Source organism: Mytilus galloprovincialis, chromosome 2, assembly GCF_965363235.1.
Source record: "Mytilus galloprovincialis chromosome 2, xbMytGall1.hap1.1, whole genome shotgun sequence".
Lineage (NCBI taxonomy): Eukaryota > Metazoa > Mollusca > Bivalvia > Mytilida > Mytilidae > Mytilus > Mytilus galloprovincialis.
The window spans coordinates 91,120,728-91,139,763 of record NC_134839.1 but is presented as its reverse complement, the minus strand read 5'-3'; the positions used below and the strand labels follow the sequence as shown (position 1 = coordinate 91,139,763).

At 35.3% G+C, this 19,036-nt stretch overlaps 2 protein-coding genes across 2 annotated transcripts in view; one reads left to right on the top strand and one right to left on the bottom strand.

Moving 5' to 3' along the window:
* The window catches only part of LOC143064853 (uncharacterized), a 70,521-nt gene that overhangs the window by 37,249 nt on the left and 14,236 nt on the right, over positions 1-19,036 (bottom strand). The gene's annotated exons all lie outside the window — the stretch shown is intronic.
* Positions 1-19,036, top strand: part of LOC143064852 (protein Abitram-like) — a 30,809-nt gene that overhangs the window by 4,855 nt on the left and 6,918 nt on the right. The gene's annotated exons all lie outside the window — the stretch shown is intronic.

Below are 19,036 nucleotides of genomic sequence, written 5' to 3'. Positions count from 1 at the left end.
TGAGTATTGAAAAAATATTTCCTATTGAATAGTTATCAAAGGTACCAGGATTATAATTTAATACACCTGACACACGTTTCGTCTACATAAGACTCATCAGTGACGCTCAGATCAAAATAGTTATAAAGCCAAACAAGTACATAGTTGAAGAGCATTGAGGACCCAAAATTCCAAAAAGTTGTGCCAAATACGGCTAAGGTTATCTATGCCTGGGATGAGAAAATCCTTAGTTTTTCATAACAAATTCAAAGTTTTGTAAACAGGAAATTTATAGAAATGACCACATAGTTGATATTCATGTCAACACCGAGGTGCTGATTATTGGACTGGTGATACCCTCGGGGACGACACACCAACCAGCAGTGGCATCGACCCAGTTGTAAATAGTTATCAAAGGTACCAGGATTATAATTAAAAACGTGAGTTTCATCTACACAAGACTCATCAATGACGTTCAGATCAAAACAAGTGAAACAAAGAGCATTGAGGGCCCAAAATTCCAAAAAGTTGGTCCGAATACAGCTAAGGTTTTCTATGCCTGGGATAAGAGAATTGTTATTTTTATCCAATTTGTTATTGAAAAAGACATTTTGTTTTTCATTAAAGTTTTAAAAATTCTTTGTCTTTTATACAAATGCTTGTCCCTAACAACAGAATATGTGTTGATGCAAGATGATATAGATTGGTGTCAGTCTTTATTACTATGCTTAACTTTGCAAAGTAGCAAGCAAGCTGACTAGACATTCAGACAGTTAAACTGCTTTAGGTAACAACTACTATTTAATTAATCATAAACAAATCTTACCTAATAATTGAGAATAAGAAAATTGGTCTGGAGCGGGAAGGTCAGCAACTGCTAGTAGTCCTTTGTTAATTTATGTATCATTGTTATTTTGTTTAGTTTCTTTTGTTACCTATTCTGACATCGGACTCCCTTTGATCTGAGTTTTACTGTGCATATTGTTGTATGTTGTGGGTTGAGATCTAAAAAAAAGATATTTAACCCGGCCGCATTTTTGACCTTGTCCAAAGTCAGGAGACTCTGGCCTTTGTTTGTCTTGTGTGATTTAAAATTTTAGTTTCTTGTGTATATTTTGGAGTTAAGTATGTGACAATTTGTGAAAGAGGGACGAAAGATACCAAAGGGACAGTCAAACTCATAAATCTAAAACAAACTGACAACGCCATGGCTAAAAATGAAAAAGACAAACAGAAAAACAATAGTACACATGACACAACATAGAAAACTAAAGAATAGACAACACGAACCCAACCAAAAACTAGGGGTGATCTCAGGTGCTCCGGAAGGGTAAGCAGATCCTGCTCCACATGGGGCACCCGTCGTGTTGCTTATGTGATTACAAATCCGGTAAATAGTCTAATTCGGTAGGTCACATTCATGAAAGGGAAGGGGATTGTAGGTTCGACGTAAGGAACATATCTGATATCATTTGTGAAATGGTTATTCCATAACGGTCAACCAACTCGTGATGGCGTCCGTAAAATTTACGAAGGGATGATTTCAACTTCACCATTTGGAACTCTTGGTTTAATAGCTTCCTTGTGAGCAGTAACCCTCTATCAAGAAAATCATGATAGGAAATGCAAGCACGGGAATATCGTATCAATTGGGAGATATATACCCTGTATGCAGGTGCTGCTAGAATGTTGCTACTTAGAAATGGAAAGTTCACAATTGGAAAGCTGAATCATCTCTTTTGTAGTAAAGTTTTGTTTTCAACCGCCCCTCATTGTCAATTTCTAGATGTAAGTCAAGATATGAAGCCGACTTAACGGTATCTGTAGTATCCTTTATCTCCAATTCGATGGGATAGATGCGTTCCACATAGTCACCAAATTTTGAATTGTTTAGTGAAAGAACGTCATCTATATAGCGGAAAGTAGAGTTAAAGGATATTGCTAACTTCTTATCTTTCTTCCTAAGAAGTTCCTGCATGAAGTCAGCCTCATAATAATAAAGAAACAAGTCGGCAAGTAGAGGGGCACAGTTTGTTCCCATTGGGATGCCGACAGTCTGTTGAAAAACACGTCCTCCGACGTTACAAATATGTTGTCAATCAAGAAATCAAGCATCTTGATAATATCGGTTTCAGAGAATTTTTTGTTTGAATCAGAGTGATTCTTTACAAAGTATGATTTATCCCTCCCTAAGACAAGATACTTGTATCTACGTTGGCCATTCTTTTTTATGAAGCAAAGTAATACCAACTCTTTCAATTTGTCTTTTAGTTTGGAATGTGGAATACTTGTGTAAAGAGTAGAAAAGTCAAATGTTTTAATACTGTTACAAGATGAAAGAGAGTTAGATTGTATGTACTCTAAAAGATCTTTGGAATTTTTAAGTATCCACATCTGATTCACGCCACCTCTAGAATAGGCAGTTTTACAATAACTTTGAAGCCCGTCTTTGATTGCTGATAAAATAGATGTTAATAATTTAGAAAGAGGTTTCGTGGAGCACTTGGAAGACCCAGCAATATACCGTTGTTTGTAAGTTTAGGTATCCAATACAGTGATGGAAGATCCAGTTCTTCATCTTTGGTTGAAATACCAAAGGAACAAAGAACAGACCTATGATTATCCAGGATTTCCTCTTTGGTAAGTGTCGTGAGGGTATATGTTGAGTTTCCAAGTGAATTGTCTATACCTAATTCGTTTATCAAGCAATTAATGTAGTGACTTTTACAGACAAAAACGATGTTATTTGGGGCTTTGTCTGCGGGGACAACAACATATTTATTATGGAGGTCTGATAAGTGTTTAGCAACATTTGGGTCTTAAAAGATTGACGTAGCATGGGCATTGATGGACCCATTCAGTTTCTTGATTCTGATTTGTATTAACGACCTCACTGCCTTAATCCATTCGCCTGTTGTCTGCTCTTTGGTCGTGTCAAAATGTTTCCTAGAATATTCCTGTTTCATTTCTCCAATCATCTGAACCAATATCTCGAATGCACTTTAAAGAAAGGAACACAAAAATAAAATGGAAATGTTGTTATATAACTGAGCTGTTTGATGAGCAGATGACACTAGAATAACAAGAATGTGTTCCCAGTACACGGATGCCCCACTCGCACTATCATTTTCTATGTTCGGTGGACCATGAAATTGGAATAAAAACTCCAATTTGGCATTAAAATTATAAAGATCATATCATATGGAACATGTGTACTAAGTTTCAAGTTGATTGGACTTCAACTTCATCAAAAACTACCTTTACCAAAAACTTTAACCTGAAGCGGGACAGACGAACGGACGAACAGTCTTACTTGAAGAAGTAAAATTAATATACTTATCTGAGTAAATTTGTAGGATACTTATACAAGTGAATTTTATTTACTTGTATAGGTAAAAAAAAATGTTTGATGAGTTATGTCCCTTAGACATTCAGATTTTTTTACTTGTAGAAGTCAAAAAGTCATCCTATCTTCTTTTATTGAATTCTTATGATTTCTTTGCTCTAATAGAATTTTAAATTATCTGCCCTTTGCAGAAGTCTTTACTAATCAGTTTAAGTGCAGGGGCGGATCCAGCCATTTTAAAAAGGGGGGTTCCTAACCCAGGACAAATTACATGTCCCCATTCAAATGCATTGATCGTCCAAAAAAAGGGGGTTCCAACCCCCGGAAACCCCCCTCTGGATCCGCGCCTGAAGTGTAATTTCATGGACAATGAAAATCCCATTTGTCTGTTATCTTCAGAACACTGCTCATTTACAAGGGGCAATTTTTGAAGGCCTTACGCAAATACTTAAGATCTTTGGGCAATCAGTTTCTTTGTTGAATTAGTGAGATGAAACATTGAACTCTACTAAAAGAAATTGAACAAACCTGGAAAAAATCATTAAAGACATGAATTTACATCTCAAAACTTTGGGACTTTTGTTGGATTGTAAGAAAAATTTACTTATACAAGTAAATTTTTGAGAAAATTAAGGGGAGATTATTCAAACATTATTTATTTACTTATATGTGTATATTTTTTTACTTCTTCAAGTAAATAAAAATAACTTCTACAAGTAGTACCCCTGACTGTCCTATAAAAAGTAACGTATGCAAGGTATATAATATAAATATCTTTTTTTGTTCTCATAGTATGAAAAAGTTGTCGTGTCATGCTTCATACAAACACACTATTTACTACAAATGTTCTTTTTGTTATGTCAAATTGCATTGACCGTATATTTATTTGTGATATACAGCCAATGACTATATATCACCTTGTTTGTGATGTTGCTAACTGTGTTTTCTCAAAAGTTTTATCTAAGACATCAATAAAGAATACAGGTCCTTGAAAACTTGACCTTGTCCACTTTAAATTAACAAAACCATAAAAAAAAATATAAAAGTTGCAGTATAAAAAACAACAACCAAACATTATCTCGATATATAAATGCAATCTGTACTCGACTGTAATCAGGAAAGGAATGCTCCTGTGTCTAAACCATTTATAACAGTGGCGGATCCAGAGGGGGGGGTTCCGGGGGTCCGCACCCCCCCTTTATTTTGGCCGATCAATGCATTTGAATCGGGACATATGTTTGCACCCCCCCCTGCACCCCCCCTTTGCCCTGGGCTAGCACCCCTTTCGAAAATTCCTGCATCCGCCACTGTTTATAAAATATAGATTCCTACACTGCAAAAATGTATTACGATATTTCTCCACTCGAGACAGTAAAATTTTATTATTTAAAGTGCGAGGCTTGCCGAGCTCTTTAAATAACTAAAATTTAACTGTCGAGAGTGAAGAAATATCGTAATACATGAGTTATAGTGTCGGAATCTGTTTCTCTAATGATTTTTGGTGGAAAAAGACTTCAAGTCTTCTGAAGGCCTATGGTGCCGACTTTAAAATAATTGAACCTCCGTATGCCGCATTCGTTTCTGTGTATTACAATTTGATAACATCTTCTGATTCCTGGCACCGATTTTTACACATGATTAAGCATCTGAACCATTTAATTTGTAAATTAGGATTGAAAAACAATCACTATCGTAAATATGTACCCTTTTATTTATGTAAATTTTTAGATTTCATCTCATCTACATGGACGTTATTTGTTTACCTGTAACCGGATGTTTTACTTTAGATATTTATAGTACGCATGCGTGAATTTGGTATCGGGACAACTCGCCCTGTTGACATGTTCGCCCTTGGTCTGTTCGTTCTGAGTTCTTTCGCGCGTATAGTACGTTCGCCCTGTGTTCATTCTCTTTACTCTTATCAAGGACGTTTTATAATACGTTCTTGCATTTATTAAAAAATATTAATATTAAGGGTATCGTTATAAAACACGATTTAGTGAAAATCTTCTGTTCCTTGGTAAGACAATCGTGTTCAGCCAATCAATTCTGTGTTTCTTATGATCAATTAATAAGCCAATCAAAAACGTTTTCTCTGAAGATTATTCTAACATGCTAGATTTTGAACTTGTGTTGTTAATCGTGAACATGGCATGTGAATTTTCATCTGCAAGCAGGTTCTTACACAGCTTAAGGATAAAAACATGGCTGATTGACCAAATTCGATGATGCAATACTACCATAAAGATAATAAATAGTTTTTTTTTTCACTAACTTATTGACATGATACTTGTTGTAACATATTTTATTTTTGTATTCTATTAAATCATTTAAAGGACAATGTACTATTCTTTTTTCACAAAGACCAAGAAACAGTTGGGACACAGATAATGAGTGGTGTCCCTTAAATGAGGGAGTGTCCCTAACACAAGGGGTCATTTTACTGTTAAAAAAAAAGGAAGAAAATTTTTAAGATTTTTAACTAAAAAGTGGGAAAATTCATTATATTTGGAACAATTTTTTTGACATGTTTTGACCATTCAATACTTGATAGATGCATAGTTCTTGGGGAAAAGTTTCATCAAATAATATGAATATAAAGGTGCTCATTTTTTACAGTGGGTTGTAATGATCTTCCAATGATGGTTATCCTGTTATTTGGAGTGTTGTTCCCAACCTGTTAAAGGTCCATCTTTGTGCATAATTCAAAATTGGAAATTTCAACAAGCATCTAATATTCTTACACAAGAAAATAATCCCTGATCTGCTAGCTACATGGTCATCTTTTTTACACATTTAATAACTAGAATCATGCAAACGGACTAAAGAAAAAGGCATGTTAGTTCATTATACAAATATGACACTTTTTCTAGACAATCCAGATCGTGCAAAATACTTCGCTAAAAATTATAACCTTTACATTTGTTGCCTCTCACTAAAAAAAAACCATGAAAACTTTTAAAAGTTGGCGGGTATGTAACAAGTCTTACTATTTTTATGCCCCATTTATGGGCATCATGTTTTCTGGTCTGTCCATACGTTCTGCTTCAGGTTAAAGTTTATGGTCGAGGTAGTTTTTGATGAAGTTGAAATCCAATCAGCTTGAAACTCAGTACACATGTGATCCTTATGATATGATATTTCTAACTTTACTACCAAATTAAAGATTTTACCTAATTTTCACAGTCCACTGAACATAGAAAATGATTGTACGGATGGGAAATCCATGTACTTATGACACATTCTTGATTGAAGAAAAAAAAATACATCATAACGATGATAGAAAAAAGCAGGCTGGGTTAGTGGAGCCGCTTTTATGGTAATTCAAGTTACCTTTTATTCATCTTCTTCCACCTCAGAGCTATAAGCTCTTTGATTATCCTTCTTTTTCAAAGATTTTCAGAAACTTGTTTTCTTTATATGCGACTTCATCAGGCATTTCCGCCTTTTTTAATGGCGTCACAGTAGGAAAATTCAGAAGAAAACAAAACATTTAGACATCATAATCAAATTTCGACTAATCATTTGCAGAGAACAGATTTGTCACTAGTGAGGAGAAATTTTTTTCTCACACCGGTCAGGAAATGTGAAAATAGCACAAAAATTAGAGAAAATAGATGTTGTATTTTGAGACAAAGTAGATGTATGCCATATTCTTTATTTCACTTAAATTTTCTATAAATTTATGCAAAGTAGTTTATCTATGTTCAAATATAGATTCAGAAGTGAAACAAATAAAGGTAACACACAAATACCAAGGAAATTCAATGAACTAAAAAGGAGCAAGACTGGGTGCGTTGTCATGGTGTCTCCTATCATGCTTGCATAATCTGTCATGCAAATCCTTACTATGTCCAAATGCCTTAATCAGGAATATTAAGTAATATAACTGCAAAAACATGTCGCAAGTGAGCTAAGCTACAGACTAATTGCATCAGTCAAACAGTTTGTGATGGTGACTGTGAAATGTCTGTAGTGCTGAATTCAGCTGTTCTTCCTCATAACTCTGTAGTTTTTGTAAAAGGCCTGCTCATGACGTGTGTACAGCGCGAACGTTAAGGAGACTAATGTATCAATAGATATTTAATGTCATACAAAAGTTCGTGGAAATGCTAAAAACATATAAAGTTGATAATTGTAATCATCCATTCCAAATTTCTACGAATGCCATCACGAGTTGCTTGACCGCTTTGGAATATCTGTTTTACAGATGAAGAGGGATATGTCCCAACTTATGTAACCGCAATACCGTCATATTTTCCTCGAATGTGACTTACTGATTGTGTCATATGATCCAAACTGAATTTAGGAGTTCCTGAAGGACCCACTTGACAATGATTTCCTTCAGCTACTCAACCATTGTCTGATGGGCCAGTCTAGTATAATGTTAACACTGACACAAGATACCAAGCCATATATTAGCTAGATGTATTACCAAGGGAAAAAATAAATACATACTGTATGGCATCAGGACCCATCATCAACAGTTCTCAAGACCATGTTGAAATCATCCCTTCGTACACGGACGCCATCACGAGTTGGTTGACCGTTACGGAATAACTGTTTCACAAATGATATCGGATATGTTCCTTACGTCGTAACTACAATTCCCTTCCCTTTCATGAATGTGACCTACCGAATTAGACTATTTGTTATCACATAAGCAACACGATGGGTGCCACATGTGGAGCAGGATCCACTTACCCTTCCGGAGCATCTGAGATCACCCCTAGTTTTTTGTGGGGTTCGTGTATCTTATTCTCTAGTTTTCTATGTTGTGGCATGTGTACTATTGTTCAGTTTCGGTTTGTCTTTTTTCATTTTTAGCTATGGCGTTGTCAGTTTATTTTCGATTTGTGAGTTTGACTGTCCCTCTGGTATCTTTCGTCCCTCTTTTAATTTATAGAGTAGAATACAACAGCTACAACACTAGCATCAACAGTTCCGAAAACCATCATATATGTTAATTTAAGGATAGACTACAACAACTGAAAATACAAGCATCAACAGTTGCCAAGACTATTTATAGATGTTTATCTATAAAGTAGAATACAAAAATTGAAAAGAATCACAGTCCTGTAATATAACAATCACCGAGAAAGCCAACAATAGTATATTCGTTTTCTTTAATCAGAAGTCTACAGAGGCTTCATCGATAAGAATACATTATAGTATACTGACTGTGCAAGGGTTGTATAGCCAGTCAAGGTCGCTAAAAACTTCCATCATCATCTTCATTATATATGAATGGTGTTTTATTTTTGCTGTATACCCAATTCTAAAGCTTTATACGAAATAGTTTTTGTCAATATTTCACAATAAGTCCAATCTTTGCCTTTCCTTAAAAAAAACAATCTTCATGTAGTAAGCGATACTCAAACAACAAAAATGACTTCAGGTTGATCTGCGGTATGAACAATTGTCTTGCATTCTTTTCGATATTGTCTTTGTATGTAAATCGTCTTACTACGAGTGTCTTGTAAAAGAATTAGGAAAAATGAACACTCAGGTAATCCCGCATACAATGACATATCATTTAACAAGGGTGAGATTTCGGCGAATCATACGTCCTTCATGGCTTTAATGAACATTACATTGAACAACAAATGGGGGACTTATCTTGGTTGTATTGGAAACTAGTACACAAGTTTCACAAAATTCCATACAAACAACGGTACATTGCCAGCTCATCTGCATGTTCCACTAAAGAACTGTCCTTTAGATTGAGTATAATTCTGTCTACAGTGAAAAAGGGTCTTCAAAAATACAGTAAAACTGTTTACTGGCGTAGTGGTATTAACCATATGTGGATTCTTAAAAACGCTTTAGAACTTCTGGATAATTTTAAAACTGGGTCTTTTTCTGAAATTAGTTCTATCGAAACTTTTGATTTTTAAAGCCTGTATATATACCACCATTCTCCATGTGCAATTAAAAAAACCTAAAAGAATTAATCCACAATGCGTTTTTAATTTTGAAATTATCAATTTCCCCTACCGTAGTAGCAATATACAAACTTCAACTGCATATGGGATATACAATACTCAATTTACTCATTATTCAAGAGCTTGCATTCCAATTGGAACAAATTGTGCCCCTCTTCTTGCCGACTTGTTTCTTTATTATTATGAGGCTGACTTCATACAGGAACTTCCTAGGAAGAAAGATAAGAAGTTAGCAATATCTTTTAACTCTACTTTCAGCTATATATATATATAGATGATGTCCTTTCACTAAAAAAATCAAAATTTGGTGACTATGTTGAACGCACATATCCCATCGAACTAGAGATAAAAGATACTACAGATACAGTTAAGTCGGCCTCATATCTTGACTTACATCTAGAAATTGACAATGCCAGTGGGTTGAAAACAAAACTTTACGACAAAAAAGTGATTCAGCTTTCCAATTGTGAACTTTCCATTTCTAAGAAGCAACATTCCAGCATCACCTGCATACGGGGTATATATCTTCAAATTGATACGATATTCCCATGCTTACATTTCCTATCATGATTTTCTTGATAGAGGGTTGTTGCTCACAAATAAGCTAATATACTAAGAGTTCCAAATGGTGAAGTTGAAATCATCCCTTCGTTAGTTTTACGGACGCCATCACGAGTTGGTTGACCGTTATGGAATAACCGTTTCACAAATGATATCGGATATGTTCCTTAAGTCGTAACTACCATCCCCTTCCCTTTCATGAATGGGACCTCCTGAATAAGACTTTTTAATGGATTTGTTGTCACATAAGCAACACGACGGGTGCTACATGTGGAGCAGGATCGGCTTACTGTTCCGAAGCACCTGAGATCACCCCTTGTGTTTGGTGGGGTTCGTGTTGCTTATTCTTTAGTTTTCTATGTTGTGTCATGTGTACTATTGTTTGTCTGTTTGTCTTTTTCATTTTTAGCCATGGCGTTGTCAATTTATTCTTCAACTTTGTACTTGTTTGGCTTTATAAATATTTTGATATGAGCGTCACTGATGAGTCTTATGTAGACGAAACGCGCGTCTGTCGTACTAAAAAGTAAAATCACAAAAATACTGAAAATTTAAAAAGGAAAGTCCCCAATCAAATGGCAAAATCAAAAGTTAAAACACATCAAACGAATGGATAACAACTGTCATATTCCTGACTTGGTACAGGCATTTTCTGATGTAGAAAATAGTGGATTGAACCTGGTTTTATAGCTAGCTAAACCTCTCGCTTGTATGACAGTCGCATCAAATTCCATTATATTGTCACCGATGCGCGAACAAAACAAACAGACACAACAGGTAAACATGTCAAAAATAGGGGTACAGCAGTCAACATTGTGTTATCATCTTAATCACTATAAAAACAACAAATGTAACGAAGAAGCACAAAAAGGCATGCATCAAAATTAACATCCTCATTTTGCTTATATTATACAATTTTATTTATCTATGTAAAATACACCCATAAAGGATGGAAGGTTTTAAGTACTGGTGTAAAATTGCGTGTTTGAAATTCGCACAGGTAGAGATAAAATAATTTTGTCGTTCAAAGTATGACTGGATACATAAATACAATCACGTAAAATAGATATAATAAAAAACAGACTTAACAGAAATTAAAGTAATAATAGTAAATAAAATAATATTGTGGTTCAAAGTATGACCTCAAATGTTTATCAAAACATATATAAAAAACAGACTTAACAGTAAAAGTAATATTCATAAAATAATTTTGTCATTAAAAGTATGACAAGATACATTGGTACAGAGTCACATCATAAAATAATTTTGCCGTTTAAAGTATGATGGGATACATAAGCACAGAATTACGTCAAATGGATATCTCAACAGACTTAACAGTAAAAGTAATATTAATAAAGACAAATAAAAGAATAATATAACACTTTATTAAGATGATAAACAACGTCAGTACGCACAATCTATACTTCAAGACCATCGTGTATTATTTGTGAAATTGATACGGAATATTTATCAACAAGTTCTTGATACCTTCCAATGAACGTTTTTAGAAAAAGGATGAGACGTTCTTTGACATACCCCTGGTTCATCAACTTTCTGCTCAGACACTGGTGACGTTTTACAAAGTCTGAGTAGGAGCTACAAGCTCTTGAATACCGAATAAGTTTGGAAATGTATATTCCATATGCAGGTGAAGTTGCTACTAATAGTCCAGCAGCTAAGTCCAATATTTTGAGACAATTGATCACTTAATGGTAAAAGCATGAAACTTTGCACAGTGTTAGTTATGATGCTTATAAACATTTTTGGATATGGAGCCATAAAAAAAAAATCCACAATGGCCGTCAATTTCAAAATGGCTGCCAACAGTCATGAAGCTGAGTCCAAAAATATAGTATTATTTATCATTAGAAAATTATAGCACAAAACTTCGCATATTACTGGTTATGATGGTAATATATCTTTTCTGAATATGGAAAAATAAAAAAAAAATAATTCTATAATGGCCGCCAATTTCAAAATGGCCAAAAATAAGATATAATTTATCAATTGAAAATAATAGCACACCACTTTGCATATTGCTAGTAATGATGCTTATTAATCTTTAACGAATATGGAACAACCAAAAATAATCTAAAAATGGCCGACAAATTCAAAATGGCGGCCAACAGTCATTAGGTAGAGTAAAAAAAAATTGGTTCAATTGAACATTTGAAAATAAAAGCACAAAACTTTGTATATTGCTAAATATGATGCTAATTTATCTTTTCTTAATATGGAACAATTACAAACAATTCGATAATGGCTGACAAATTCAAAATGGCCGCCCAAAGTCTTATTTTCAAACATTATATCGTGTATATCTAGAAAGCCATTAACAATCAACACATAGTTGTGTTTTGCAAAAATTTCAAGATTTCATGTCATCATCTTGAATTACATACAATTTGTTTGTCTTTTTGACTTTTGCGATTCAAGCGTCACTGATACGTCATTTGAAGACGAAACACGCGTCTGGCATACAGAAGTTATCCACAAGGAATATATAAACAAATTTACGATCATAGTTCTTACAACATGGCTACTGAAAAGACATTCAGGGTATCAAGTGTTGAATATGACAAACCAACTAAATCAAATAATATTGATTGGGCAAATTGCATCTTATGCCAAGAAATTATAGATGAAAAACTCATATGCCCATTTGATTCTAAACGTCTCAATGTTGGGGCTGGTTATCAATCTTTAGCTGACAATATTAAGAAGGTTCATGCATTGCGATTGATGCCTGAAGGCATTAATGTGTGCATTGAAAACTTAGATGAGGGATCTGGAATAGCACAGTCTTTCATTGACCACAAGGCATGTTGGCACAAATCTTGCAACTTAAAACTGAACAGGACAAAGTTAAATAGAGCAGAAAAACGAACATCACGTGAGAGTATAGATGAAGCCACCACATCAAAAAAAAACTAGACATAGCTTTTCCGTTCAGTCCACCAGTAACCCGTCTGTGTGCTTTTTCTGTAATGAAAATGGCCAAGAAGCCCTTCACGAGTCCTCAACATTTGGACAAGATACACGTGTGAGAGAGTGTGCAGTAAAATTAAATGACACATTGTTGCTTGCAAAGTTAAGTGCTGGTGATCTAATTGCACAGGAGGCAAAGTACCACTCTAAATGTTTAGTTTCCCTATATAATCGTGCATCTCGAATTGAAATGAAAAATGATAATGTCGAATCTAAGAAAGAAAGGCAAATCCATGGCATTGCATTTTCAGAACTAGTCTCTTATATAAATGAAACAAGGTCATGCGATGAGATCATAAGTGTTTACAAATTGTCAGATCTATGTAAACTTTATACAGAAAGAATAACATGTCTAGGTGCAGATGTTTCATCTAGAGTTAATAGTTCACGACTTAAAGACAGAATTGTATCTAACTTCCCAGACTTAGATGCTTACAAACAAGGCTGTGAAAACATTCTTTTTGTTTTTTTAAGATGACATTGGTCCTGCATTGAAGAGAGTCTGCTTAGAAGACTTTGATAATGAGTTTGTCAACATATCAAAAGCAGTTCGTAAAGATATTTTTGCATCAAATTCAGAATTCAAAGGAACCTTCCCAAAAGGAATGCCAGGAAGCTTCTGTACCCCAGTCCTTGCTTTCTTTAATCAGTATGATTCAGTTTGGGCCCAACATTAAGGACCGTTCCTATTCTCAGTCGACATTAACAATAGCACAGCTTTTGATGTATAGTTGTACAAAGAAACAATCCAACCGTCACATGAAAGATCATGAACCTCCAGTTTGGGCTTATTTGTGAGTCAGGATCCACTGTAAGACTAGAAAACGTGATCTAGTAGATACTTTCTTCAAACTTGGACTGTCTGTCTCCTACGATCGAGTGTTAGAAATGTCTACTTCAATGGCCAATGATGCTTGTCGTCGTTATGTTCAAGAAGGTATTGTTTGCCCTACTAATCTATTGCAAAATGTATTCACTTCATCTGCTGTAGACAACATTGATCACAATCCAAGCAGTATATCGTCAAAAGATTCATTCCATGGTACAGGTATATCTTTATTTCAGCATATTTCAGAGGATGCTCGAGGCGTTGTTCAAGCATTTGACCAATCTGAAACTATGTTGAAATGTCAGTCAAAGAGAGTTTCTCTTTTACCAGAAAGTTATTCAAATCTTCCTCCAGCTGTACAAACCAGATATCCCATTAGTTGAAGGAGAACTTTCAATTGATATGTCCTCATTCCCAGCTGCATTAAAAGGGGAATTCAAATGGCTGAAACATGTTGCAGAAAATTCAAGTGTTAGGGCTACAGTGGGTACAAATATTTCATGGTCCGCCTATCATGCTGCAGTCCTGCCAGATGGGAATAAATTACCAGCAGTGTCTGCCCTTTTAGCTCTGTTTCATGAGCAAGTAAAATCTGTTGCAATGATACGACACGCATTGAACATTATTCGTAGCGCTGTACGAAAGCTAAATCCAGGCCACTCCAGTTGTTGCTTTTGACCAACCCCTTTTCACTGTAGCAAAACTAATACAGTGGAACTGGCCTCAGATATATGGTGAGGATCACTTTGTTATGATGTTCGGTGGCCTACACATAGAAATGGCTGCGTTCAAAGCACTTGGTAGTTGGCTTGAAGATAGTGGATGGACTAGTGTGTTAGTAAATGCACAGGTTACATCACCAGGTACAGCTGATTCATTCCTAAAGTCTTCTCATGTTACAAAAACACGTAGAGCACACCAAGTTACAGCGTGCACACTTTACCGTCTATTGTCAAATTCTTACTGTCAATACAAAGATGTTTTGAGGGTTGATGAGGTTACCTTAGAATTTGAAGACTGGTGTTTGGAACGATCTAAAGAATCTCCTCATTTTAAATTTTGGCATACAACTCTCCGATTTGAATTGACAGTATTAATATTTATAAGGTCTATACGTGAGGCTAACTTTTTATTATATATTGAAGCTCTCTCAAAGATCATTCCTTGGTTTTTTGCCTTGGATCACACCAACTCTTCACGATGGCTGCCAATTCATCTACGTGATATGGTTCAGTTGCCAAAAACGAACTCAGAAACCAACAGAGCATTCCTTGACGGCAACTTTGTTGTCAACAAGACGAGAAGAAATTTTCCTGTATGGCTATTGATCAAGCCCACGAACAAAATAATGCTTGTGTTAAAGCAGATGGTGGTGCTGTTGGGTTGACAGAAAATCCATGTCGTAGATGGATGGTTGCAGGGCCTGAAATGGCTAGGTTGGTAAATGAATTTGAAAATGTCACTGAATGTTTGTGAACACTAACGCATCTAATAAACTTCATCATGAACAAACATTATCCTTTCAAGAATCTTTCCGAAATGACATTGAGTCTTTGTATGATGTAATTGATGATCTTGGAAATCCGTTTTTAGAGACAAGTAAGGATTTGCTAGTATTAGATTCGTAGAACATTGTTGACATATCAGTTGTTAAAACTGTTAACATAATATAATCATTGGGACAAGAACAGTTTGAAAAGTATATGAAAGAACGCCTTGTTGATCGAACAACGTCTGTCTTTGATACCATCAACAGGAATAAGTTACCACTTTTCAAACACCACCTCCTGCAAAGAAAACGTCTACGACAAATCACAAGCTAATGGCTTTGAAGAGTAATTGTTCTTTATTTTCAAGATTGTATATTGCTTGTCAATGTCGATGGAAACCTTGACGATTTCTTCAGACATAAGAATCATGCTTTCCCTCCATCGCTTAGTCAAAATGGTACTATACGTCTAGGAACAAAAGCTGACCTTCTTTCAAAATGTCTGGAGAGGTTAACCCCTGCAACAAATGTTCAACCTGTAGTGTCTTCTGTTATTCTTGATGGATCTGCAATTGTTAATATGCTTAAGCCTGTCAATATCAATTCATTTAATGAATACGCTTCAAAAGTGTTTATACCGTATATTCAGAATATTGGAAAAGATGAACAAAGAATTGACATTGTATTTGACACATACATTGACAAAAGCATCTACTCGAGGAAAACGTGGGAAAGGTATTTGAAGACGAGTTCAAGATGAAACAAATGTACCAGAAATTGGCAGGAATTCTTGCGCCTAGACGAAAATAAAATTGAGTTTGTTTCATTTTCTCGCTGATAAAATAACCAGTGATAAAATAATCAATGAGATCGTAGTAACTGACAAGATCAACGCCCTTGGAAATACTGCAGAACACAGCTATGAATTGTTAAGCCCATGTTCACACGAGGAAGCTGATACTAGAATATTGTTGCATGCCTTAGATGCTTCCCAGAAAGGCCACAGCAGAATACTGATCAGAACAGTTGACACAGATGTTGTTGTCTTGTCTGTCTCTTGTTTCAACAGACTGCAAATTGAACAGCTGTGGATAGGTTTTGGCACTGGAAAGAACTTCCGATATATTTCAGTTCATGGATTGTGCCTTGCTCTAGGACCATTGAAATCGAAAGTCTTTCCACTGTTCCATGCCTTTACCGGTTGTGACACAGTCTCAGCTTTTTCTGGGAAAGGTAAGACATCAGCTTGGGTCCAGCTCACATGGTCCGTATATGAGGAGTTGTCAGAAGCATTTCTGCAGATTATTGAGAACCCAAATGAAGTGGAAATTTTAGAAGTGTTTAAAGTAATAGAAAGGTATGTTGTTCTTTTGTATGATCGGTCCAGTACAGCTAATACGGTGAATGAGTTAAGAAAACAGTTATTCACACAGAAGACAAGAACAATTGACAATATTCCTCCAACAAGAGATGCACTTTTTCAACATACGAAACGTGCAGTTTACCAAGGTGGTGTTATTTTGGGAAATTGTTTAGTTGCAAATCCAGGTATGCCATCACCAGATTTATTTGGTTGGCAAAAACTTGATGGTACTTGGGTACCATTCTGGTCTGTGCTTGCTGAAGCTTCAATGTCATTCCAAGAGCTCATCCACTGTGGATGTAAGAAAGGATGTCGAGGAGCATGTAAATGCTTGAAACCACCATTAAAATGCACAGCATTATGCAAATGCTCACCAGACTGTGAAAGAGAAATCGATTGAGACTGTGGTTTATTTTGATTTCCCTGCATTTGGATCCATTATTTTTTAATCATTTTATACCATATTCAAAAACAAACTTCAATTTTTTACATGTTAAACGGCGCCATTTTGAATTTTGCCGCCATTTTGAAAATATTATCTTTGTACCCAGGTATAAATGATACATTGTAAGCCTTTGTCAATATCAAATGATCAGTTTCACTGCTTTGGTAACTTTCTATCACATAATGATGGTGTATACATTCGAATACGGTAAAACTTAGACATTTTGACGCGCCATTTTGAATTTGGACGCCATTTTGATGATTTCTGTACCATAAGGTTTAACAAAATAATAAATATCATATCTCAATTGTATTTCCTTAAGTTTCTGACATCTTCGGAACTCATTAGAATTGGAAGACTTCATCAAGTGAATTATGTTATACTTATGTCGGCCATCTTGAATGTGGCGGCCATATTGGATTTTTTTTTCGTGGCTCCATATCTGAATTTTGTCTATACCCTTTAATCTTTCACTATGCCAAGTTTCATGCTTTTACCATAAAGTGATCAATTATTCTGATATCCGCTGGACTATAAGGTTGGGAAAGTTTTACAAAATCAAAATCGTCTCGTTTGTCATAGATTCTGGTACTGAGATGACTGTATAAAATTGAGAATGGAAATGGGGAATGTGTCAAAGAGACAACAACCCGCCCAAATAAAAAACAACAGCAGAGGGTCACCAACAGGTCTTCAATGTAGCGAGAAATTCCCGCACCCGGAGGCGTCCTTCAGCTGGCCCCTAAACAAATGTATACTAGTCCAGTGATAATGAACGCCATACTAATTTCCAAATTGTACACAAGAAACTAAAATTAAAATAATACAAGACTAACAAAGGCCAGAGGCTCCTGACTTGGGACAGGCGCAAAAATGCGGCGGGGTTAAACATATTTGTGAGATCTCAACCCTCCCCCTATACCTCTAGCCAATGTAGTAAAGTAAACGCATAACAATACGCACATTAAAATTCAGTTCAAGAGAAATCCGAGTCTGATGTCAGAAGATGTTACCAAAGAAAATAAACAAAATGACAATAATACATAAATAACAAAAGACTACTAGCAGTTAACTGACATGCCAGCTCCAGACTTCAACTAAACTGACTGAAAGATTATGATTTCATCATATGAACATCAGGCACAATCCTTCCCGTTAGGGGTTTAGTATCATACCATCATAACATATATGAGAAGAACATAACCCGTGTCATGCCAACAACTGTTTTTAGAATAAATGTGTTTAGTTCCGATGCAAAGACCTTATCAGTGACTCAATATTAACGCCAAAATATGCAATCTTTAATGACTTGACAACAGTATCGTAATTATATCCCTTCTTAATAAGTCTATTCAAAGGTTTTGTAAGTTTCTGAGGTGAATACGTATGTCAAATTCCAGGTATAAGTCTAAAAATGAGGCGGAGGAAGCCGTGTCTGTTCTCTTCTTTAATTTCTAGTTCTGGTGGATATATTAATAGAACCCAATCGGAAAAGTTCGGATTGTTAATGGAAAGAACATCTTCAATATATCTGAAAGTGAAATTAAATAACTTGGCTTGTTTGATCTTCTTGTTTTTGACAAGTGTCTGAAGGAACTCCGATTCATATGAAAATAAAAAGAGGTCAGCAAGGAGAGGCGCGCAGTTCGTTCCTTTAGGAATGCCGACAATTTGTTGAAAAAGTCTACCTCCAAATTCAACAAATATGTTGTCAATAAGAAACTCCAGCATACTGATCACTTGTTCCTCTGTGTAGCATGTTTTACCCTTTTGTTTACTATTAACAAAATATGCCTTATGGTATCCCAACGTAATAAATTTATAGCGTATGCTACCATTTTTATGATGAAAAGCATTGTGGATTATTTCTTTTAGACGGTTTTTCAATTTCACATGGGGAATGGTGGTATACAAGGTTGAAAAATCAAAAGTTTTGATAGAACTAATTTCAGAAAAAGACCGAGATTTATAATTATCCAGGAGTTCTTTAGAGTGTTTAAGAATCCATATATGGTTAATACCTCTACACGAGTAAACAGTTTCACAGTATTTCTGAAGACCCTCTTTCACTGCGACAGAATTTTAGTCAAT